The sequence below is a fragment of the Crotalus tigris genome, unplaced genomic scaffold (genome assembly GCF_016545835.1).
Source record: "Crotalus tigris isolate CLP2741 ecotype Arizona unplaced genomic scaffold, ASM1654583v1 scf7180000017814.3102382, whole genome shotgun sequence".
In the NCBI taxonomy this organism is placed as follows: Eukaryota; Metazoa; Chordata; class Lepidosauria; order Squamata; family Viperidae; genus Crotalus; species Crotalus tigris.
Window position 1 is genome coordinate 152399 of NW_024096652.1, and position 23856 is coordinate 176254.

At 41.3% G+C, this 23856-nt stretch overlaps 1 protein-coding gene across 3 annotated transcripts in view; it reads left to right on the plus strand.

Moving 5' to 3' along the window:
* Positions 1–23856, plus strand: part of ARHGAP24 (Rho GTPase activating protein 24) — a 305640-nt gene that overhangs the window by 142890 nt on the left and 138894 nt on the right. Inside the window, exon 1 of one of the 3 annotated variants that reach the window (XM_039342823.1) lies at positions 17939–18671. The exons of the other annotated variants lie outside the window; for them this stretch is intronic. The gene's annotated coding sequence lies outside the window, so the exon portion shown is untranslated. Of the gene's footprint in view, positions 1–17938; positions 18672–23856 lie in introns of those variants that run through there. 3 annotated transcript variants of the gene reach the window in all.

Consider the following 23856-nt stretch of genomic DNA (forward strand, 5'->3'; position numbering starts at 1 on the left):
ATAGGAATAGAATTTCAGGACTATACCTACTATAACATTGGTGATAATTTCTTTGCACTGTTACATTGAAAGTTGCTTGGTCAGCGCAATGGACATTTTGTTAGATGTTATGGGGTCATTACATTAAGCCTGAAATGATTTCTGCACAATGTGCTGAGTACAATTTGTGTCAGTCTGATGCACTCAAGATTCTTTTCCAAATATTTGACAGCAGAGGAAAGGCACAAACATATTTAAAGAGCATCTTGAGGAATGTATCAAAAATCAAGTTGAACCATGTACCACAGAATGTGTACATGTGCTATATATGATGGTTCTATATTCATCACGCTATATGTTAAGGAATGCTCACAAAATTAATAAAAATATCTAAATTTGGGGCATTTATTGTGACTCACACATACTCTTCAGTGCTCTGAGGTTCAGGAAGATAACTTAGTTTGCTTTTCTTTTTCAGACTTTTGCAGATTTTATGCATTTGTTGCAATGAATATTCCAAATGTGATTGTGGCAATATCCTCAGGCATGTAGAGACTCTATAAAAACTTCATGACTGTTTATATGAAATGATGCAGAATAGTTTCTATTTCAGGCATAAATAAGTTACTAACCATATTTAAAAAAACTAACTGCGAGGATTCATAGGTATAATTCTGAAATTTGTGAAGTTCATAATATTACCTAAGTATTATCACCATATGTGTATAAACTGCAATGCACGTCTGAAATTCTTGTCACTTTCCACCTCTCCATCTCAATTCATCTTGTCTATCAGGACTCTTAGAGGCAACTTATGACTTATGACTACAATTCAAAACCAAAATTTCTGTTGCTAAGTGAGACATTTGCTAAGTGAATTTTGCCCCATTTATGACCTTTCTTGCCATCGTTGTTAAGTGAATCACTGCAGTTGTTATGTTAGTAACACAGCTGTTAAATGAATATGACTTCTTCCTTGACTTTCTTGTCCGAAGGCTGCCAAAGTGATCTCATGACCTGGGACATTGCAACCATTATAAATATGAATCAGTTGCCAAGCATCCGAATTGTGATCATGTGGCCATGGGGACGCTGCAATGGTCCTAAGTGTGAAAACAGTCATAAGCCACTTTTTTCAGTACCGTTGTAACTTTGAACGGTCACTAAAAGAACTGTTGTAAGATGAGGACTACTTGTACTAGTTGCATTACCTTTAATACCCATCACAATTAGGTCACCCAGAGCACATGAAGAGTAATTAGCTGATCTGGTGAAGGAGTAACAATGTAAGACGGTTTTTGAGAAGGATTCATATCTATTCCTTCCTGATTTTGTAAGGTTGGAGTGTGACAATTGTACATCTGCAAACCTTGTAAATCAGTTTGTCAGGCTGCTGACACATGTAAAAATAATTCCATTCTTTTCTATTTCAAGCATGAAACTTGGATCGCATATGGAGAGCAAAACCTGAAATGAATACACAAAAATTCAGAACTAAATGCGAATGTCTATGGAGATTCTCAGTCATCCAGGTCATGGTTGTCCTAAAGGTGCTTTTTCAAGAGGCAACTGGATTTTCTTTGTTTTACCTTGAAGACTGTTTCGCTTTTCATCCAAGAAGCTTCTTCAGCTCTCACCGGATGGTGGGGAATGGAAGGATTTCCATTCCTTGCAGACAGCTGGTCATTTGCATTCTTTTAAAGAGTAGTTGAGACCACTTGGAGGTTTATTTGTGTCCTCAAGGCTACCTGAGTAGTGCAAATGGGTGTGGAGCCTTCTTGGAACTGCTGAAATGGATGCAAATGACCAGCTGTCTGCAAGGAATATAAATCCTTCCATTCCCCACCATGAAAGCCAGAGCTGAAGAAACTTCTTGGATGAGAAGTGAAACGGCTTAAAAGAAAAACAAGAAAGTCCAGTTGCCTCTTGAAAAAGCATCTCTGGGACAACTAAATGCAAAGATCTCACAGAGCTTCAATTTTAGGTTGCTCCCCACATGTACACATCAAATAAAGATACCACATGGGAATGTGTGAGAAAGGTCTTCATGAAAAACCTAAAATGAATAAGTTTCCGTTAGTTTTCTTCCTTGTGACACCAGCTTTTTTTGCCTATCGACGTCAAGGGGGTGAGAACTCTTATACTGAAAAGTCTCCTGATTCAAACAAAATGCTCCCCATTGCCCTAAAGCCAAATCTGTTCCAAATGTGGCTTTTTCAGAGATCCTTGGTTTCAAATTCTTCTCCAAAAAACATCAAAGATCATAAATAAAAAGGCCTTCCCCTGTTCCCAGCAAAATCAGCCTGAATCTGATCAAACTAAGGCTAATACTTAGGCTAGATGGGAGGCATGATTATGATGATGGTGATGTTATCCATTCAGTCATTTCTGACTCTTGATGATTCTATGGGCCAGGTCTCTCCATGTCTTCCAATCTTGCATCACTCACTTCTTTGAGTTTTTCTATGCTCTGGTTGGCATCAGTTTTGATGGTATCCAGTATTCTTTGGTGGCCTGGTTTTCTTAATTCTTCTAAACATAATTAGTAACATAATAGGGGTGACATGAGAGCAGTGTTCCAATATCTAAGGGGCTGCCGTAAAGAAGAGGGGGGTCAACCTATTCTCCAAAGCACCTGAAGGCAGGACAAGAAGCAATGGATGGAAACTAATCAAGAAGAGAAGCAACTAGAACTAAGGAGAAATTTCCTGACAGTGTGCACAATTAACCAGTGGAACAACCTGCCTTCAGAAGTTTGTGGGTGCTCCAACACTGGAGGTTTTTAAGAAGAGATTGGACAATTATTTGTCTGAATTAGTATAGGGTTTCCTGCTTGAGCAGAGGGTTGGACTAGAAGACCTCCAAGGTCCCTTCCAACTCTGTTGTTCTGTTAATTGCTTTCTCTAGGGAATTCTCCCGCCTGACATGGCCAAATAAGTGAGACACAGTTTTGTTATTTTTTCCTTCCAGTGACATATCTGGGGTTATGCGCTCCATTATTTGTTTGGTGCTCATCTTTGCTGTCCAAGGAATACGCAGGAGCCTTCTCCAGCACCACAACTCAGACAAGTTGATTTTCTTCCTGTCTTGCTTTTACAATTTATTTACAAATACATAAATACTAAGAATACTATCGCTGTCCCAGCTATAAGAAAGGAAGACCGAATTGGGCTTTTAAATGAAAAGCTTAGATCAGCAGCCTGATTTAGAAGCATCTATGTTTTTTTTAGTAGCCCTTTAAAAATGTAAACTCTATCCTTTTTAGATCAACAAAAGAAAGAGAAAGTGAATGTGGCAGCCTTCATTGGTGGGATTCCCAAAGCCAAAACTTTGTAGCATTTTTCATTGACATTTATGAGTAATAATAAAGAGAACCCAAAACAAACTGTTGCAAGATGGAGTAACTTCAGTTCAGGATTCTGGCTGGTCGGCCATTTTTGAAAATGGAAATAGATATTCAATTCTATCCCTTAAGCAATTCACTTGTCTCCATCCTCCCTAATAGCTTTTTTACCTCTTTTGCTGATTTAACATATCTGGAAGCCTATAAGGTCCCTTTGGGTCTTATCCCATCTCTGGCTTTATTTTCTAAAGATGTACCGTATCTCATATATAAAAACTCCGCTATTTTATTGCCATTACAATGGTTCTCCAAACATATAAAACAAAGGAAACCTAATTGTCATTCAAGAGAATGATTCTACCATTAACATAGACGACAAGGAACTTTCAAAAATGAAATAATTGAGCTTTAATAACCAACACTTAATAAGAACAGGCCTCTGAAGGACGGTTGCGTTTTCCCTCAGAATTAGCAGTAACAACCTGGCTCATTTTGAAAGAAGGAACTCAGCGCTTTCAGAGAAGGGATAAAAGGACAACAGTTTTTTTAGAATGTTTTTTAAATGGTTTCCCATTAATAGCAAATGGAAATCTTCTCACATAGGGCTGTGCTGGCAGATTGTGTTACAAAATGAAATCAGGGCTTAGCTGTGGTCAGAATAAATGATGCGGCAAGAAATCATTGTGCTGTTCACGCTATATGCTTCTTGAGAGACCTGACAGCAAGACTTCAGTATATCTCATGGATATTTTTACGAGGCCATGAAGTATTCAGGATTTAAAGGCAAAATGATGATATGGAATGGTGGAAGGAAACATACATAGAATCTCTCATAAGCTCTTTATGATGTTCCACCATTTTGGAGTCCCGTGAAAATAGTTTAAAGAGGAACCAATAGTGAGTAGTTCACACAGAACATTGGAATCAAAAGCCTTCCTTTTTAAACATAGATTAACAGGTTTATTCTCACTCTGGAACATAGATTGGAGGCTTTACTATCAAATTGCAAAAAATCCGACACTAAAATTAAAACATAGAAACAAACTTTCATAAACCCCTCCAGTGCAGAAATAGGGTAGAGAATGCCTTGGCTCCTTAGCACTGTATGAGGTAAAAGTAAAAGTAACTGTCATTAAAAATAGTATTTCTTCTTTCCCTATATTGCCAGAAAAAGTGGACTATTTTAAAAACTGTCCCACTTTTCAATAGTACTCACCACCTTATGTCTTCATTTTTTTTAGAAAGATATAGGTAGCAGGTGGAATGAGTTGTCTTAGAAATAAAAGAAAATTATTGTTATCCCTACCAGATTATTCTGTGGGGGAAAATACCAAATATAAAAGCATATTTTGGGGATTGAGTATGTGCCAATCAGCAATAGTGCATGGTCTTTATATACAGAATATAGTGTGAGAGAGAAACAGAAAGAGATGGGGAGATAGAGGTAGAGATAAAGATGAGAGAGAGAGAGAGAGAGAGAGAGAGAGAGAGAGAGAGAGAGAGAGAGAGATCTGTCTAGCTATCTAGCTAGATAATCTATCTGGTTCTAAAGTTCATTTTAAAAGGAATTAGCCAAGAATTGATTGTCTTTGGTAAATAGTATGTTAGAATATTTTGTACTTCACTGTTTTTATTAGAGTGTTGACAGTGCTTAAGCACCAGATCACCTGAAATGGTGTTATCTTGGTTCAAGGAGGAATAATCACAGGTCCACTAATATGTTTGCTTTTATATAACTTTATTTATAACTATATGAAGTACATTCATATGCTTTTCCACAGCAGTTACCAATCTGTGTTTTTGTATAAGATTAGATATTTAATAGACATTCAGATTGCCATTTTTAAGGATCTTCCTGAAAAAAAAATCACCTTTGTAATAAATGGGATTGGTCTACGTCACAGGTCGGCAACCTGCGGCTCCGGAGCCGCATGCGGCTCTTTGAGCCTTCCCCTGCGGCTCCCAGCCTCGTCTGCCTTTGCAGAGAGAGACAGAGACAGAGAGAGGAATTGTGCTTCCCTGCTTCTCTCTCTCTCTCTCTCTCTCTCTCTCTCTCTCTCTCTCTCTCTCTCTGTGTGTGTGTGTGTGTGTGTGTGTGTGTGTAAAAGAGAGTGGACTCACAGTGTTTTCCGAGGAGCTGAAAAGCTTACTGGGCGGAGCTCCTCCCTTTGCTGCGTCTCTGCAGGAAGCAGGAAGGGCAGGAGAGAGCTAGCTAGCCCAGCTAGACTGACTCAGGAATTCTGGGAGTTGAAGTCCATGAGTCATAAAAGAGATGAGGTTGTCTACCCCTTATCTTGTTGGACAACAGCTTGAAGCTTGTCAGGTGAGCAGCAGATAGGAGGGGGGGGAGAAAGAGAGAGAGAGAAAGAGAGAGAGGGAGAGAGAGAGGGAGAGAGAGAGAGAGAGAGAAGAGAGAGAGAGAGAAAGAAAGAGAGCGGGGGAAGAGGAGTAGCAGGCAGACCAAGGGCAGATAGAGAGGGAGGGAGGGAGAGAGACAGAGAGAGAGAGAGACCCTTTTGACATCTAAAATGAAGATAACACTGCATATATCCTTTTTTTTTACCTGTGTGTGTATGTGTGTGTGTGTATATATATATATACATACATACATATACATATACACACACACACACACACACAAACACACACACACCTATAATAAAGGTAAAAAAGGATATATGCAGTGTTATCTTCATTTTAGATATCAAAATGGTTTTGCGGCTCCCAGTGTTTTGTTTTTGGTGGGAAACGGGTCCAAGTGGCTCTTTAAGTGTTTTGGGTTGCCTACCCCTGGTCTACGTAGTCAGTCCATCTTCTGATTAGTTCACAGATGTGTTCAAAATCTGGCTTCATCTTGTTCTTAGAACCAACCAACTCCCTGGTTAGTATTAGACATCAGTATAGTTTTGTAAATTATTACAGGTTAAAAACCTGATTTTTGCTTCAGAAGGTCTCACATAACCTCATTTAATTGTGCCTCACCCAAGGTCAGGACTAAGCCATAAGAATAATTTTGCCCTTTATTGGTGGTTCCAAACAATGGTTGGAATATTTTTATTTTTCAATTTCGTACAAGAAGAGGGGAATGAGATGGCTATGCTTCACCTCTCTTCTGTGGTTCCTGTTAGCAGTTTCAATAACTAGAAAAGACTTCTGTATGAACAAGCACAGGCATTTGAGCCATTTCTTGCTATTGGAAATGCCAGATCAAGTCTGCAAAGCTTGAAACAAATTGCCTCAACCTTTTCACCTCAGAAGAGAAAATCATATTGTCTTCATGGCATGAACATCTTTGTCAGGGCAAATTGAAGCTACCTTGCACAGGCTTAACAAAATGGTCTCTTCCCAACTCAGTTTTGCCTCAGCCTCCAGTGGCTACTGCTATTATAATAGGCTGCTAGTTCTACGTTTATATTTCGTTGTAATTGTAAGACAAGAGTGCCTAATATATCAATTTATCAGCATTATTCTTGCATTATATGCAAGACTTCGTCATGTCCTCTTTTTCATTAAAAAATAGCAAACAGAGCAATTTTATAATCATCGCAGAGAAGGAGAAAATATATACAAAAAATGGGAAATTGGAATATTGTAAAGCATCAACCTCCCAAAAATATCTCTATTTCCAGAGTGTCTTTAAGCCCTGAATGGGACCTAAAAGCATTATTAGAAATAAAAAGGACAGGCAGCTGCACTTCAGAGCTTTGACTGAGCTGTCACTCATGTCTAGAAAAAGGACTGAGTTAAACAGGGATAATAGAAAGCCTGCCTGTTAGCCCTTTGAGGAAGGTAAGGTCAAGAAACAGGAGCAGCAGGGGTTTCAGGAATGCCTTTTATTGCTGTGGGGTAGAATAAAAAAATCTTGAAAGCCCATCAGTGTTCCTCTCAACTCTTATCAAAGGATATCAAGGGGAACTACTCTGGGTTTCTTTATCACCCTTTATGCTTTCTCAGGACTGACCTCATCTCTTAATGGTTCATTTCTCTCTTCCCCCTTCCTAAAGTCAGATCTACACTATTTCCCACCTTTAGGAAAGAGAGCCAGAGAGAATAATTTTCTGATAAATCAGTGTTGTATTCTCCATTGTATCTTTTCTGTGAATGGAGAAGAGATCTCACTGACCCAGTCTACTCAGGCATGATTCAGTAAGTCTTCCTAAGGTTATCCAGCTTCCTGAAGAGAAGGTTATCTAGCCTGGTATCTAGCAGTACCAGCAAAGCTAATATCCCCAGAGGCCCAAGTGGGGAGAGATAATAGCAACAAGGATCTGTTGAGATTAGGGTGCTTACTTCAATGTCAGCCCCTCTAAGTTATAGTTTTGGATTTTATTTCAATTCAGGTTTTGTTATTCTGAAAGCACTTTGCTTTCTATGTAGGGCTCCTCATATAATTTAAAATTGTATAGTTCTTTATTTGCTATATCATCTTCCTTTCCTTGTGCTCTGAAAGATCTCAGTGTTTACACATATCTTTCTAAAGTTCTATTTTAGTGATGTACGAATTGCTTTACCTTAGGGCAGTGGTTCTCAACCTTCCTAATGCCGCGACCCTTTAATACAGTTCCTCATGTTGTGGTGACGCCCAACCCTAAGGGCTTTCCAAGTGCGCACCGACGCCGCCCACCCACCCGCCACACCCGGGGCTCAGCGCACCTCGCCTGTCCTCACCTCACTTCTGAAGGTCGCCAGCCTGCCTGGCTCCAGCTGGCCGGGGAGGGGGGGCAGGAAGGCCACTCCACCGGCTCTGCCCAGCCTGGTTGGAGAAGCGCCCAGGTGGGGAGAGAGAGAGAGAGAGAGAGAGAGAGAGAGCGCGCCAAGAGGGAGACAATGCCGGCAGAGCTTAGTTCAGCCTCCTCCGCGGAAAGGGCCGCGAAGCAGCACAGCCTCCCTTAGGAGATGCTCGATGGAAACAAATCTGGTGCTGCAACGGCCCCCAGCTCGAAGCCGTGCGGAGACGGATAGAGGAGCAGTGTCTCGGTTCCTAAGATCATGGGAAATTCCTCATGCTGAGGAAAGGCGTTCAGGTAAGACAACGCCCCTTTTCCGATGGTCTTAGGCGACCCCTGTGAAAGGGTTATTCGATCCCCAAAGGGGTCGCGACCCACAGGTTGAGAACCGCTGCCTTAGGGCTTTTCCCCACCACCCAGATGTAGACTATACCAAGAGAACATTTAGTATTAGAACCTCCCATGCTATGTAGCATATTGAGCAGCAAGGGATCTCCAGCATTTTCAGTCTTGGGCGAGTACTTCAGCGTCTTCCCATGTGATGTTCTATTCCCATGTCATATTCTCTGCTTGGAGAACAATTGAATCCCCAAGATGGCAATGAGATGGACCCCCTCCCCAATGCCCAATGATCAAGAGGATGCCCTTGAAATACATGGCGAAAAATGTTCACGGAAGACCAAAGACTTTAAACCAAGAGACAATGGAGTTAATAACTCAGTTGACTTAAAATAATCTTAGGGCTGGAAGAGATCTTGGAGGTCTTCTAGTCCAACCCGCTGTCCAAGACAGGAATCATTCTATCCCAGACAAATGGTTGTGCAATCTTTTCTTGAACAACTCCAGCAATGGAGCACTGACAACTGTAGGAGGCGAGCTGTTCCAGTAATTAATTGTTCTCACTATCAGAAAATTTCCTTTAGTTCCAAGTTGGATCTCCATTGATGAGCTTCCTCCCATTGCTTCTTGTGATACCCTCAAGTGCTTTGGAGAACAAATCAGCTGCCTCTTCCTTGGGGCGGCCCTTCAAGTACTGGAAGATGTTATCATGTCTCCCTTAAGCCTTAAGCAGAAGGTTTTAAATATTCATGTATAATTGAAACCAGATACATTTTGGGGGGATTGTGAATAAACAACTGAAAAACAAATGATGGAACTTTATGGCAATTGCAGAAAGACCATTATCTAGAGTTATAGGGTTGTTACAAGCCAGTTTGGTTTAGTGGTTAAGGCACCAGGCTAGAAAGCAGGAGATTGTAAGTTCAAGTCCTATCTTAACCATGACAAACCCACCTCACAGGGTTGTTGTTGTGGGGAAAATAGGAAGAAGAAGGTGTGTTGGATATGTTCGTCATCTTGAGTTATTTGTAAAAATAATAAAGTTGAGATACAAAAAAATAAATAAAAGTAAATATATATAGGGAGTTTGCAAATTACCATCATAACTGAGTCTGGCAAATATCATCATAAGTTGTGAAAGTTGTAAAGTAGATCTGGATCCATTTTTACAACTATTGTGTGGTAGCTATTAAGCAAATGCTGCAGTTGTAAAGTGAACACTGTGGTTATTAAGTGAACACTGTGGGCTGCGTTTTATTGGAAACTGTAAGTAAACACTGGTTTCCAGCAAAACCACCATAAATTGTGCTTACATGACCATGGGGTGCTGCAAACAGCCATAAATGCAGTCATGTGACCACAGGGGATCATGTCAGAACTTCAAAACCAGATCATAAGTCCCTTTTATGGGGGGGGTCCCTCATAACTTCAAAGGTTGTTAAGTGACCATCCATAAGTCAAGGATTACCTGTATTCACAAAGATGGAAAGATTCAATTTTACTCATCATGGGACATGGATGGTGAAGATGATGGAACTGGTTGAGATGGCTGAATTGACTGCTTTAATTAAAGATAGTACATTTTTTAAGATTAAAAAGTCTTTATTGACCTTTGGTGGGAAACAGAAAAAAAATCAAGTCATGATATGGTTTTGATGATTAGAATAAAAATAATAGATAAGAGTGGAAGGAATATGACTGTAAACATCACTTTGTTATTAGACAACCCATTCTGCTAACATCCTGCAATTTTTCCAACTTCCAGCCCTGCAGTTCAATCCCAAAAGGAAACATCAAGGGAAAACTCTACCCTTGGGTCTGCAAAGTGAAAGCAGTCAGGGACACTTCAGAGTGATAAAAAGTCATGTAAGAGAAAACAAAAGCACAGTGATAAGACACTTCCCTGTTTCCAAGAGTAAGCTAAGGGAGAAAATGGGAGCACAGAATTAATTTTAAGGGCAAACTTACCCAGTTTGTAATTGTACTTCTTTCCTTTCATACTTGACCTTGGTGTCCAATAAAAAATTGCAATTGCACATCAGTCAATTCCTGTAGAATTTACACTGTATAGATGTGAAATCCATACACATTCTTTTAGTGTCTTAACAGTCAATCTGCACACAAACTAGAATGCCCTTGTAATTTGTTGGCTTTATGCTGCTAACAGGCATTAAAGTTTTGTGACTCCACTGAGCATATGTAGTACTAAAAAAGATAATAGATTCCCCCAATAACCCTCCATCTGATCTGCAAATGAATAAGGAATTGTGGAACAAATGCAGGCTTATTTTATGTGTGAGCCTCTTCATTTTTTTACCCAAATGATACGCTGAAATGCTGCTGGGCCATATGACAGCCTATGGCACTTTCTATATTTTCAAGCACGTTTAGGGGTCCAACCTCTTTGAAAGAGTGCACACCTATCTAGAAAAAAAGGCAAAGCTAAATTGGGGATCTAAAAGACTACGAGCAACAGTTCAGGGATCTCTGGGGGTCTCTGAGAAAGGATTTTAAGTCTCAGCAGATAGAAATACAGGACTCAAAGGCTAAGCAGGATCAGATTTACTATCTCAATGGAAGATCTGCTGGTGGAAACGTCCCAGAAGAAGGTAATGCCAGTCATTTTAGTAATCATATTAAAAAACCCCTAATACCTAAGATTTGAAGATTTGACTTCAGAATATCTTTGCCTTTATATCTTTCTGGAAAGTTTACTGTGCATTTCAGTGTATAGTCATGCTGACCATATGACCACCTTTAAAGTCGGACACAACTAGACAGAGGAAAGCCTTCACCTTTACTAGTTTTTGACAAAATTCTGAATTGCACTGTCTCCTGATGCTAACTGATAGTTAGATCCTGTGAGAATCAGCCGAAGGGTTGATTTTAGGCAAATGTTGAGTCCTCGGTTAATGGCAATGACGGCGCGAGACATTCTTGTTGTTTCAGGAACGCTTTATTGGTCTTCAGTAGCCCCGTTACAAGGCAGCATAGATCTCTCAGCCACTCTTAAGGACGTTCCCCGGGCCAAAAAGATACATTTTGGCGTGCTGAGCGCTTCGCGCATGCGCGCGAGTGCTGGCGCCGACCAGTCTGGTCCCAGGCAGCTTGCAGCTGCCCAGGACTGTTGCAATGTCCCGAGCCTGCCTTCGCAGGCTCAGGACACAATACCCCTTCCCCCCCAGCTAAAACTACATGAACAATTAACGCGACCTCAACACGAGCGTGGTAAATCCACTTTGCTCGAGGTACCAAGCTATTGTTCTGGGCATTACTCCAAGTGTTCCTTTTTCTGGCTTTCACAGAAACACACTTATTGTTTCTGCCTGGCCAATAAGGTTATAAAATCTTCTAGATATTTGGGAGATCTCTTATCTCTCTTTGACCTGCGTAGGCCTGGATTATTTCCAAGTACACCTTGTCCTGTGGAGGTTATAGGTTCACCCCCCTTCTCAGACCCTGGTGGCCCCCGTGGACCGTGCCCTGATGCTTGGCCTGCTTGCTTGCCCACCGGGCTCGTCAGGCCAGGACTTTGCTCTCTCTCTAACCTGGTTGACCTGCCTAGTTGCAGGCGATCTGGCCCTTCTATTAAGCTGCCATTGTTGGGTAGCTCTGAATGGCCTCTCAAGCCCACACTGGGCCTAACGTGAGGCTGGCTTCCTCCACTCCCCAGTTCCATAGGAGGACTGTCTGTTATTTCAGCATTGTCCCAAAACTCAGTTGCCCCCTCCAGAGGGTTCAATGTCTAAAATTGGCCCTTCTCCCACTTCCCTGTGGCAGTGTCCTTCTCTGGGAACTGTGTCTATGTTGGGTCAATTGTATTGATTGTGTGCCAGCTCTCTTGCAATGTTTGAGTTATTAGGATGCTCCCGGTTATTCTCCCTGACTGGAGTGCTGAAAGGTGTAAGTGTGTAATGATTATACCCCCGGGATGACTCCCTGGCTGGAGTCTGCACTGTAGCCTGTGCGCTAACTGGTTCCCTTGAATTCCTGTTTGGAACACTCGCGGAATCTTGCAATAGGCCATCTGTGGCCTCACTGTGAGAGTCTGACTTCTGCCAACAACCTTCCCTTTGCCCTTAGGGGTCCCCTTCCCCCCCCCGGAAAAGAACCAGGAGTCTCTGCAGGTGCTTCCAGCCTTGTACGCAGCTGGTCAATATGCCGTCGTAGAATACGACCGTCTTCCAAGGAGACCTCATAAGACAAAGAGCCTGTAACCTTGCAAACAGTGGCAGGAACCCATAAATGGCCTGGCCCGTAGTTACGGGTCCATACAGGGGCACCCACTTGCAATTGACGCGGTGCCCTGGGCTGTGTACCCCTAGGCGGCAGTCTGTCCGGATGCAACCAGTCAAGTTTAGTAATCAGTTTGCGCCCCCAACGAAGTTCAGCTGGGCTCCTCCCGGTAGAAGTGGACAGTGTAGTGCGGTAAGCAAGGAGGAAGTCAGCCAACCTGTGATGCCAGTCCCCATAGGTCAGTCTCTTTAAAGCATCCTTGGTGATGCGGCCCATCCGTTCAGCCATCCCGTTGGTGGAAGGGTGGAAAGGTGCAGAAGTGGCATGACGAATCATGTTGGCCTGTAAGAAAGCTTGGAATTCGGAAGAAGTAAATTGCGGGCCGTTGTCAGACACCAAAACATCCGGGAGCCCATGTGCAGCAAAAATCCCCCGCAGTACTTGGATAGTCTTTGCAGGGGTGGTAGACGAGACAGGTACAACCTCAAGCCATTTTGAATAGCTATCAACCATGACCAAGAAGAATTGACCCTGAAAGGGCCCAGCGTAGTCAATGTGCACCCTAGACCATGGGGATTGTGTTTCCTCCCACCTATGTACGGGAGCCTGAGGCATTTCTGGGCGTGAGCGTTGACAAAGGTGGCAAGCATACACCTTAGCCTCAATTTCCTTATCTAACCCAGGCCACCACAAGTGGCTGCGCGCAAGCGCCTTCATTCGAACAATGCCAGGATGACCCTCGTGAAGGGATCCTAAGACTCTAGACTTCATTGAGGTAGGAATGACAACTCTGCTACCCCACAGCAAGCAACACTGGAAAGTGGACAACTCGTTCCTTTTTAGCCAGAAACTCTGAAACTCAGTACCTGGACAACTCTCCGGCCAACCGGACAAAACCCAGGATAAGACATGAGAGAGTGTGAGATCTGTGGCTGATTCAGCAGCCACATCCCTGGCGTTGAGAGGTGACTCAGGCAGTGCCTGAATTGAAAGGATGTTGATTGCCGGGGCGGGGTCAGCCTCAACAACCTGTAAGGGTAATCTACTGAGGCCATCAGCATGGCCCATTTCTTTGCCGGGTTTGTGAATTAAAGAAAAATCATAGGCTGACAGGAATATTGACCATCTGAGCATTCTGGGGGATATGATATGAGGGGTCTGTTTGTTAGCTGTAAACAACCCCAACAGAGGCTTATGGTCAGTGTAGACCGTGAAATGTCTACCATATAAAAAATCATGGAACTTTTTAATTCCAGCAACAACAGCCAAGGCTTCCCTGTCTATCTGGGCATAGTTCCTCTCAGCAGAGGACAAGGTTCTGGAGTAATAAGCAACAGGAACCTGAGTTCCATCAGGTCTAAGATGGCTGAGTACAGCTCCTACTCCATAAGGGGAAGCATCACAAGCGATGCACACAGGAAGAGTTTCATTAAAATGTGCAAGCACATTGTTGGATGTTAGCAAGGCCTTAACCTTATTGAAGCTTGCTTCATGTGCTTGTGACCATTCCCACACTGCCTGTTTGTCTAGAAGTCTATGAAGTGGTCCAGCTACATTAGCCTTGTTAGGAATGAATGAATTGTAAAAATTCAAAAGTCCCAGAAAAGCTTGCAGTTCAGCTTTGGACTTAGGTCTAGGAGCTTGCGTGATGGCTCTTAATTTGGACTCAGCAGGATGAATCCCATTGGCATCAATTTTGAACCCCAGAAAATCTGTAGAAAGCACCCCAATTTTACATTTGTCCTTTTTTAGCTTGAGGCCTGTTTTCCGGAATCTCAGCAGAACAGCCCTCAATCTCTCAGCTAGGTTTTGGGTGGAGTCTCCAGCAATTAAGACATCATCAAAATAGGGGCAAACCCCAGGTATACCTCTCAAGGTATTTTCCATTACACTTTGGAAGATTCCAGGAGCCACGTTTACTCCAAATTGTAGTCTCTTGACCTTGAATGCTCCCCTATGAGTTACAATGGTTTGTGCCACAGCAGCAGCAGCATCAACAGGCAACTGTTGGTAAGCCTGTGCTAAATCAAGCTTTGCAAAAATGTGCCCTCCCTTGAGGGAGGCCAGAATATGGCTGACAACAGGCACAGGATAGGCATGTTGTTGTAATGCCTTGTTGAGAGTACATTTGTAATCTGCACAGATGCGAATATCCCCATTAGCCTTAAGAGGCGTGACTATGGGAGTTTCCCATGGACTGGAGTCAACAGGTTCTAAGAGTCCTTGCTGAATTAATTTGTCCAATTCAGCATCAATTTTCCCTTTTAAAGCAAAAGGTACCCTTCTTGCCTTTACTCTGATAGGCGTGGCAGTGGGGTCCAAGGACCTGGGGGTCCCTTGTATGTGCCCAGCTGTGGGCTGAAAACATCTGCAAATTCCTTGCAGACTTCCTATAAGTCTACTGTTTGCAAGCTATTGAGCCCTGTAACTTGTATTCCCAGAGCCTCAAACCAATCGAGTCCTATGAGACTCGTACGCTCCCCCTGCACTATCAATACATCTAATGGACCTTCAAAATCCTTATACTGTACGTTAAGGGTGGCCTCCCCCTTAACACACACTTTGGAGTTTTGAAAATCTGTGAGTACAATGTTAGAAGGCCTAAGCTTGGCCTGAAAACCACTACCAGAACAAATCTTTCTGAATGTGTGAATAGAAATGATTGAAAGTGCAGACCCCGTGTCTAGCTCCATGACCAATGGAACTCCTTGCAACTTCACCCTAAGTGACAATTTCTTTTTGAGTGGTCTGTGTGTGCCTGTCCTAGAAATGCTTCTTCGTGAAGCACAGAAACCCACCCTGTTTTGGCTGGGGACCCTGGTACCTTTCAGGCGCAATTCTTCTCGGGGTTGTACCTTCTGTCAGCCCAGACACACAGCTGCTATGTGGCCTTGCTTCCCACATGCTCTACAGATTGCAGAACGGAACTTGCAGTTGGTCCTCTTGTGGCGACCTCCACACCCGAAGCACTTGGGTACAGGTGAAGACTTTTCTTTGCCTTCCCTCTGCTTTCCTTCTTTGGTTGGGTAGAGATGATCTATTTCTTCATCAGGCTCCTCTTCTGAGCTTCCTTGAACTCCCTCGTGATGCACGGAAACAGCTTCTGGAGAGCTTTTGATGGGCCTCATATTCTTGATTGCCCCACTTGCTGCTTCTTCTGCAGTAACCTCTCTCAAGGCATCTTGGAATGATATGTCCTCTTTGGCAAAAAGTCTTTGTTGTACATCTCTGTTTCTCAGTCCACATACAAATCTGTCTCTCAGTCTTTCCTCTAAATCTTTAAATTCACAATGCTTAGCTGCCCTTCTTAATGCAGCAATGTACTCTTTAGCTGATTCACCAGCCCGTTGATCCCGCTGTTCAAAAGTATGTCTCCAAGCAATAACAGACAACTTGGGTTGAAAATGCTCTTTCAGTAATTTCTTAAGATCTGTGTAGGTAACAGATTCAAGAGGTGCAGGGGCTACTAAGTTTTCAGCGATTACAAATGCATCTTGACCACAAACGCAGAGCAGGGTGGCAGCCTTTAAGCCCTCTTCTCTTACTTGATTAACTCTGAAATAATTTTCTGCTCGGGCCACATAAGATTCCCATCTTTCGGGATGTGTAATATCAAACTCTGAAAGTTTTCCAATCTTTGCCATCTTAGTAAAGCAGGAAGGGTCTATCAGCCAGCTTACCTCCAACGAAGCTGTATTGGCAGGCAGTTGCTGAATTTAACGCCGTTTCCTCGCTGTGCTGGACTCCAGGGTAAGCTTACAATTGTTTGCGTAATTGCAAGGCAATCCCACCTTCGTAGCCAGTGTTGAGTCCTCGGTTAATGGCAATGACGGCGCGAGACATTCTTGTTGTTTCAGGAACGCTTTATTGGTCTTCAGTAGCCCCGTTACAACTCAAAGCAGCACAGATCTCTCAGCCACTCTTAAGGACGTTCCCCAGGCCAAAAAGATACATTTTGGCGCGCTGAGCGCTTCGCGCATGCGCGTGAGTGTTGGCGCTGACCAGTCTGGTCCCGGGCAGCTTGCAGCTGCCCAGGACTGTTGCAACGTCCCAAGCCTGCCTTCGCAGGCTCAGGACACAACACCTACCTTAAAAAAGAAAATCTTTAGTTTTCTTCTAAAAATCTATTTTTGTTGTTGTTGTTGTTATTAACTGTGAAGTCGTGTCCGACCCATCATGACCCCATGGACAACGTTCCTCCAGGTCTTCCTGTCCTCTACCATTTTCTGGAGTCCATTTAAGTTCACACCTACTGCTTCAGTGATTCCATCCAGCCACCTCATTCTCTGTCGTCCCCTTCTTCTATTGCCCTCAATCTTTCCCGGCATTAGGCCCTTCTCCAGTGAGTCCTTCCTTCTCATTAGGTGGCCAAAGTATTTGAGTTTCAACTTCAGGATCTGGCCTTCTAAAGAACAGTCGGGGTTGATCTCTTCTAGGACTGACTGGTTTGAACGCCTTGCAGTCCAAGGGACTCGCAGGAGTCTTCTCCAGCACCATAGTTCAGTAAACCCCTGGCAGATGAAAGAAGACTAGTTTTGCATCAAAATAACAGGGGACGATTATTAAAGAGTTCAATAAGTCAACGGTAAACAATATCAATACTTATTGACTGTATTAATAGTAAAATACTTTTGCTTTGGGATTTTTTTTAAAACAGTGAACAAACAGGATGAAGCTGTATCAACAATAGTAAATATTATGCATTTCTACTGTGCCGCTGGTGCTGTTTTCTGGGCTACAGTCAACTCTTCACAATTTACATATTGCATCCTCCCCCCATTTTCCTATAAATTGTACTCCTTGTCATACAGATTCTAGCTCGCCAGATTGTTTTCCCATGAAATGCTCACTGAAATTAATTGACCCTATATCCTGTATCTAAATAAGAAATATGAGTATGTTTAGCACACAGCCTTTGTTGGTATCTGATTAAGACTTTCACGATTTCATTCCATAAATTCCTTTCTACCACCATCAGCCATTACTTCTATCCTTTCTACTTTAGTGTGTCTGTGTTTGCGTGTGCGTGTCTGTGTGTTTTAAAAAGCAACCCCTAATATGATGTTTGATCCAGATTTGCAAACGGATCTTAAAAGAAAAAAGATTGTTTTGCAGGATCTGGGTCAAAACATCAACCCAGTACAAGCGGAGGGTTTTTAAAAGATCTTTCCTTACATATTGGGAGTTTTAGAGAAGGAAGGAAGGAAGGAAGGAAGGAAGGAAGGAAGGAAGGAAGGAAGGAAAAAAAAGAAAAAAAAGAAAAAGAGAGAAAAAGAGAAAGAGAAAGAGAGAAAGAGAGAGAGAGAGAGAGAGAGAGAGAGAGAGAAAGAAGGAAGAAAAGAAAGAAAGAAAGAAAGAAAGAAAGAAAGAAAGAAAGAAAGAAAGAAAGAAAGAAAGAAAGAAAGAAAGAAAGAAAGAAATTTCTGGATCTTTGTGGTTTAACTTTTCTTAGTCTGAGAGCTGAAATTTTAATCCTTCCCTTTTCCTTCTTCTCTTGCTCACATCCAAACATCCACTGAGTCTGAAAATAAACCCCCGTAATTTAAAATATACTTCTTTGTTTTGTTTATGACTGGAGCTCAGAGAAGGCTGGCTTCAGAGTCTATGCCCCTCTTCGATTCTCTGTTTCACTGCTCTTCTGTTTGTTTCAAGCTGTGATTTAGATCACTTAGTGCCACTTCCAAAGGCAAGCCAGTCCAAAGGATTTGTGTCTGTGTATGTGTGTCTTTTTCCTGTTTCGATTCTGTTCACCTTGCGCCGTCCTTGTGTTCTTTTCCTCCGCTAACTTCAGCAGCTTCTCTGTGTATGCATGCAAATGTTTATGCCTGTCTCCCTGCAGCACCGGTGTTAGACAGAGAAAAGTTGTTGCCATTCCTGTGTGATAGAGTCATGGGAGAAATTGCAGCGAGCATACAGATAGTAAGGGGGCAAGCCGCAAAGCTGGCTGGGCTGGGAAGCAGCCCATAGCAGCAGGAGCTCCGGCTGGCGAAGCTGGAAGCCTCTACATCTGGAGCTGGATCTTCCCCTGGAGCACTTGTAGGAGTAAGGTGAGAGTTCAGACTTGCTTTAGATAAATTTCTCGCTTGTTTCCAGCTGCAGAGAGCGAGCAGCGGGGATCAGGCGAGAGCTTGCCCTCGCCTTTCTAGTTTATATCTAACACATTCTGAATGCTGCCAGAATCTTCAGAAAATCTCTTGCACAACTCTTGGGAGCCTTACTCCTTCCTGATTGGGATCTGCTACTCAGGGTTTTGCTAAGTGATGCGTTTTGTTTGTTTGGTTCCTTGTTTTTAAGTGATGTGACCTTTTAGTGAGACTGAATAATTCTGTCTGAAAGTAGCTTTTAACTAATTTATCCCTATGCAGCAGAGGTGCCTGTCTTCTGATAATTTTACTTCCCGTATCATTTTGGAGATACTTCATTTTTCAAATCACACAATGATTATGATCTTCGCTTTAAACCAGGATCCAAACTTTGAAGAACAACAGGATCGTCTGCCTCTTTGTTCTATGGTTTCTTCCATGATTCCTTGTAAAACTTGAGTCCCAATAAATTCGAAATAAATATAACATAAAAGGTTTAAATAGTATTCTGGTAATCCAACTAACAATCTACATTATGGTTGTAGCCCATGAGTCCTTGTAAAATCTGAATTCTGTAAATGAAAATTATATCCAAACAGACTTTTAACAACCAAATAAGAACCTATTGTTTAACATTATGTGCTTTTGTGAATATATTCTTTAGTTTCACTAGCATGTAAACTGAGACCCATATGTTATTTATTGCAATAACATTTCTGGAATAACTTATTCCCAGTATTCTTTTGGAATTTATAGTGCAATTTCCTAAATATCAGTACTTCAGATTTGTATATTTGTTCCTCGCAAAGAGAAAGGGCCTAGAGCTGTATACATGCATATAGAACTTTTACTAAGAGAAAAATGGGATTTTGTAACTGGTACAGGTATAAATTATGCAAATTCAAGACATTTGTGCTGCTTCATAACTATTTCACTTTTGCTGGTGGTTTGGCTTCTCCATTCAGTGTTTAGAATTGTTTCTAATTTTTGTCATGATGTAAGTCAAGAACATTGAAACTATAATTTGATAGAGCAGACAAACAGGTGTATAAACACCCAGGGATATAGAGTTGAGAGACATAGGAATATGATAGGAGACATTTTCACATGAAGGATATTGATCTCCCAGATATCCCATATCCACATAGCCATTGTATCCTATACATTTATATATTGTCCCACACTCAGTCTACTAATTTGTGGTTTTATTTTAAATTAGCAAGTTACTTGCAAATATATTATTTGCTGGTCTTTGGTCATTATATTATATTGGACTTGACTGGATTGGATTGGATTGGATTTGCAAGTATGATGGACATTGGGTGAGTGGAAAAACAGTACTCTATGCATATGGGGCTGATTTATGGTGTACAGAAACTGTCCATGTTGTGCCTACTAACATATTGCACTCCTATGTAAAGTCCTTAGACTTTTTATCATTAGACTGACAATTAATCAAATATATGTGAAAATCTAGAGCACTGGGAAGAACATCACTTAAGTTTGAGTTAAAGTTATTTTAGGCCATTAAATTAATAATAGTCCAATTTTAATGGTTAAATTTTGCTCATTCTATAGTCATGGTAAAATAATGGAACGTTGTGAAAGATTGGCTGGAATTAGTAGTATGAGATAAACAGACAAATGATAGTCAGATGATAAATAGATAGATAGATAGATAAGATAAGATAAGATGGATGGATGGATGGATGGATGGAGAAGAAGAGAGGGAGAGACAGAGAGAGAGGATGGGTAGGTGATTGACTGGTTTTATAGTAACTGGGTGATCAAGTTGATTGATTTCAACCTTCAAAGACTTCCTCCAAAAAGGAAGAGAAAGAGATTTCTAGACAGCTGGTTAATAATTCAATCTAATGTCATCTCACTCTACCAAGCCCTAAGGATATTATTTTTTATCTTACTGTGAGTTTTAAAAGAGAGACAGGACCACCATCAGTAGTTCTGAATTTCTTAAAATTGGATGGCTTTGCTACGCCTCTCCTTTGAAACCCCTTTACTAGTTCAAAGAGCTGAAATAGATTTCTGTGTATGCACAGCTCATGTGTTGAAACCTCTTCTGACTATTGGAAATGACAGGTCAAATCTTTGAGGTGAAGTGACAAAGCAAATTGGGTTACTGATTAAAACAATCACAGGGTGTGAAGCTCTTTGTCAAGGTGAGCCAGAGCCACTTCATACAAACCTCACAGAAGCCCCTTTCCAATTGTGTTATAGAGCTGGGCAAAAGTATAATTTTTGGAGTCTTCAGATCAATTTTCAAGGACAGGTCTCCCTCTTCAGCATGGATAGTAACGTCGCATACAAAGACTTCAATAACAATCTTGAGACCTCCATGAATTTCTGTTCTCTTTTAAAATAATGTTTTCTTCAGATTGAATGAGAAGACTCAAGAAACCAATAGCCAGGATAGAGTCAACAGACTTCAAGGGAGGCTGGTCTTTTTTGGAGGTGTAAGGATCCAGAGTGATGATGTAGTTAATCCTGCCTTCGGGTTCAGCCTGGTCATCTCCTACATGAATGTGTTTGAAGTTCTGAGACAATGATCCACCAAATAGCAGTTACAGTAATGGCTGGTAGTCTTTGGGACAGCTTTACTAAATGTTGCCAGAAAGGAAAGTGGACACAGGACAAAATTCTTAGTGTTTGGGATTTTGGCAGCAGTTTCACATAGTACGTAAGTAGGTAGGTAGGTTTTCGCACTATGACTCTTTGATTCCCTGATTTTAGATGACTCACAGCCTGCCATTATCCAAATTTAAAATGTGTATCTGGAAAATCAACAAAAATATGAAGCTCTTAAAATTTCCAACACTGGTCTTCTGGTACAAAAGGATGCCATGGCACAATTGAAATGATGAACAAATCCCTCTCCATATTACAAGAGAACTGTAATATCTGACATAGCAAGAGATGTTCTTCCTAAACTCCGTTCCATCTGGATATAATAATAATATAATAATAATAATAATAATAATGTATTATTCCAACTCATTGTCTATACCTGATATACAGTTATCAGGTGTGCAATAAAACACTAAACTATAATTAATAACATTTGAAATTATATAAAGTTGGGTTAATAGCCATTAAAAAAGCATTTCTTACAAAAACAAAATCATTTGCATTTAATGACGTTATTAGGAAGGGCTGTAGTGATGTTCAGCTGTGACATGAGCAAAATCTGCCCATCTGTACACAACATAATATTTTATGTTTTCAATAAGAATTCAACTTTATGGAAATCTGTCCAGAGTACCTTTAAGAAGAGGTTGTAGGTTATTTCATCCATGCAGCAGAATTGGGCAATTAAGTAGATAGTTAAATTACCATCCTGATAGAAGCAATTTTGGATATGTGAGATTTGTAGGAAGTAGATAACACTCATAGCAAATACCAGTTGTTGCCTTCCTAATCTTGTTAATGTTGATCAGAAGAAAAGTGCAGTAATATATTTCTCTCATGTGTTTTTTTTTATTATTGCTTATCAGAAAACAATTTTGCTATTAGAAATTGAACTTTTAAAAAACATGTGAAGATATATTAAACATCCTGTTCTTGAAATCCTGTGGCACTGACAAGTTGTTTCCATATGCAAAGAAAGAAGAAGAAAAAGAAAGGTGAATATTTACAGGTATACATAAAGCCCCTTGCTGTCATGAACTAGTAAGGATATTTTGCTGAAATATAGGTAGTCTTCAACTTATGACCACAATTGAGCCCAAAATTTCTGTTGCTAAGCGAGACATTTGTTAAGTGAATTTTGCCCCATTTTACAACCTTTCTTGCCACAGTTGTTAAGTGAATCACTGCAGTTGTTAAGTTAGTCACATGGTTGTTAAGTGAATCTGGCTTCCCTGTTGACTTTGCTTGTCAGTAGGTCACAAAAGGGGACCACGTGAACCCAGGACACTGCAACTGTCATAAATACGAGTCAGTGTCTGAATTTTGATCACATGACACGAGGATGTTGCCTCAGTTGAAAGTGAGATAAACGGTCAGAAGCCCCTTTTTTCAATGCTGTTGTAACTTCAAATGAACTGTTGTCAGTTGTATACCATCTGTATAACTCAGAAGTAGGAAACTTTGGCTCTTTTATGACTTGTGGACTTCAACTCCCAGAATTCCTGAGCCACCATGGTTCAGCTTGGAAACTCTCCCTTTCCCCTCAGCATGGCTGACTCAAGAATTTTGGGAGCTGAAGTCCACAAGTCATGAAGGGGCCAAAGTTTCCCCCATGCTGGCTGAGGAATTCTGGGAGTTGAAGTCCATGAGTCATAAAAGAGAAAAGGTTGCCTACCCCTGGTATAGCTCATATGCTCTAAAAGACAAAACTTAGGTAACCAGGAATGTACAGGGCCTAAAAAGGGATAATGTCTTTCTGTCTTATGCTGTATGCTCTTTTTTTTACCTTGACCTATCTATCCGAAACTCAACTTCCCTAAGTCCAATTCTGAAACAATCTTGGACTGGTTCCTAGTTATTATGCCTACTTTTGATGGGGGCCAGTTGGCTATGCATATGAAAGAAAGTTCCAGAATGCAATACTGGCTTTATTCCACTTTCTGAGATGGAGTTTCTCTTTAAAACAACTTGCCACTTTGGCAAGTCATGCAAACATTTGAAAGAGATTACCATTATGTATACCACACTACACAAACATAACTGAAACACTTCAGGAAAATAAAAGCCATAAAAAACAGAGAAGGTTAATTAGAATTGCTGCAGCCCAAATGCTCCATCTCATTATGCATTGCCTAGTAACTGTAAATGTTTTCGGCTTTATTTATATATGCATGAATGATGTTTAGTCCTTAGTTAAGATTTACTAACCTCAAAGGGCACGTTTGTCCTTTTCCTCTAATAAGAGCTGTTGCTGCTCCACTGCTTCTGCCTTTGTCTGGAAACCAAAATAAATAAATAAATAAAAATGGCTAGTCTGTCATTTGTCATGGTTCTGCTTTGTTTTCGGTAGTCTAGTTTTGTTGACTGAATTTAGAGTATCAGAGAGGGTGACTTTGGATTGCTAACACTTTCATTCTTTCAAAAGTCAGCTCAGCCTGTTGAATTCTAAATGAAGAAGCTGTTCTGAAGTAAGAGCTCAGTGGTAACACTTTTATTATTGGCCATG